Here is a 2576-nt window from a genome sequence, read left to right as displayed (position 1 = left end):
GGTCCCAAAAAGTAGTAAATTACTCTGGGTCAGAGCTGGAGTGATACCAGCACCACACATGACTAACTATTGGTGCAGCAAAAAACTCTCATAGAAAATATTGTCAGTTTGGACTTCAAATAAAACGCTGTAGGAAATAATGTTAATAAATCAATTTAATATTAATATTATTTTTTAAACAATTTTTTATGTAATTAAACTACTCCTATTTAAAGATGGACCACTTTTATTAATTAAAGTTAATATTGCTGTAAAGCTTTTTAATTTGTTCTATACTTAAAATAAACATATAATATTCATTTACCTTAATATTTAATATGCCACTCATTTTTAAACGTAAATATACCTTTTTACTTTTTAATATAATATATTTAAATTGATTAAAAATGTAATCCAACATTATGTTAATAGTGCTTTATAGCATCTTTATTAACATAAAAATATTTTTACTATTTGTTTTTATTTAAATAAACGTTTTTACTTTTCCCTCTGCTTCACCATAAGGAGACTCCACAGCTGGGGTTGAGATCTCCCTATGGCAAAGTATAAGGAAAATATAAAAAGCTTATTAAACTTTATATTAAATTAGCAAAACTATTTCTTTGTTAATGAGTATTGTAAATTAATTTTATACATTTGTTTTAAATGTAGAACAAACTACACAATTATTTAATTAACTTAAATACATTAAATTAAATAGAAATATTTTTCTGAAGTTTAAATTAAAACAAATCCCACCTAAAGAATAGAATAAACTTTCTTGTTCATTAATATATTAAAATTCAAAGAAATGTCATAAAAATAATTTATGAATAAATGTAATTACTTATTTTTAGGTATTTTTGAAAAATTAAGTTACGTTTGTTTATTTATTTAACTATTTTTAATACTTTCATTTTATTTAATTTAACATTATTTCCTATGGGGTTTTCTTCTATGTCCCTACCTCCATTATTATGTGTTGGAGAGGGTGTTGCAGTACCAGTGGGTGACAAAGTGTGGTGCTAGACTTGATACTGTTTCTTTTTGGCAGTAGTAAGTTTCAGGGGGTGGAGACATGTAAGTGTACTCCTTTAGTATATTTACACTTTGATTTTGTTAATAGCCAAAAGGATAGGAGTAAATTACACATATAAATTACTCACAACTGTAAGTTAACATTGTGAATATTTCCCTGAGTTTTTATAACCTTATTGAACACTTGACACAGTGAGCAATTCTTAACCAGATCTTTAATCTGTGATTTTATATATAACCACCAAAATGTGTCCATGAACTTCCTTGGTGTCCAATTCTCCAATATGGCACAAATTGGCTAAAAAGAAAATTGGGGCTATTCACAAATGTAAGTTACAGTTGTGAGTAATTTACAAGTGTAAATTACTCCTGCACTTCAGGGTACATTTTATAAGAAAATATATACAAATTAAGTATTTTGGTAGAAAAACTTACTCCCACTTTTGCATGAGTTTGACAACATGAGACCAGTAAGGTTATGAAGTGAGCTAAGTTGTCAGGTTTCCTACTGAAGGATGAGGGTTGGGAAAGAATGGATGTTAGACTTGGCCCCTTTTTGTAGGGTTATCCCCAAACTTTTTGACTTCTTCCTCCTATTTTTCTGAGCTGTTGTTTTGGCTTTAGGACTCTGGGCACTTTACCACTGCTAATCAGTGCTAAAGTGCATATGCTCTCTGTGTAAATTATGATTGTGATTGGTTAACCCTAATTGGCATATTTAATTTACTGGCAAGTCCTAATAAAGTGCACTGTGTGTTCCCAGGGCCTGTAAATCAAATGCTACTAGTGGGCCTGCAGCACTGATTGTGCCACCCACGAGTAGCCATGCAAACATGTATCAGGCCCGCCACTGCAAAATCTGAAAGCGCAGTTTTAAACTGCTACATCGACCTGACAAGTCCACACACTTGCCAGACCCAACCCTTCCTATTAATTAGATGTAAGGCACACCTAAGGTAGTCTCATGGGGGTGTGTGGGCCAAAGGACTCAGGGTTTCCCACATGCCCTTTATCCTTGTGGCACACCCAGGGGTTCCCCACCGATTGGTTGCTTCAAACCAAGCTGACCAATCAACACCTGACATTTTCCATTGCTCAGCTGCCGTCTGCTCTAATTTCCACTCCCAGTAGGGGTTGTTGCGGGCCCCTAACTGGTCTGGCTGTGCCGCCCCAGCCCGCGTGCTTTCACCATCGTGACAGGTAAGCAATGGCCTCCCACTGACTCCTGAAATCCCAGCGAGGTAATAAGCTGCATCTGGAACCCTTTCTGCTTCAGCATCCAAGAGCCACTGGTCATGTCAGCATCCAAAGTCTTACTTTGTACGAGATCTACAGGCCAGGGCAATGCTTTGTAAAAACAGTGATGTGCAGGGACTCACAAACGTATTTTGGGGGGCCCCTGTTAGGAACAGCTTTGAATTTATGATACAATTTCAGCCCTCTTTGGCTAGGTCACTAACTGTGCACAGACACTTCAACCAGATTCTAAATGTGTTTACATCTAATATTCAGATATAATTTTCAATATTGTAACACAGCAGCAGCTCACTAATGCTACT

This window comes from Triturus cristatus, chromosome 5_2, assembly GCF_964204655.1.
Source record: "Triturus cristatus chromosome 5_2, aTriCri1.1, whole genome shotgun sequence".
Taxonomy (NCBI): Eukaryota; Metazoa; Chordata; class Amphibia; order Caudata; family Salamandridae; genus Triturus; species Triturus cristatus.
This window is presented reverse-complemented; position numbering follows the sequence as displayed.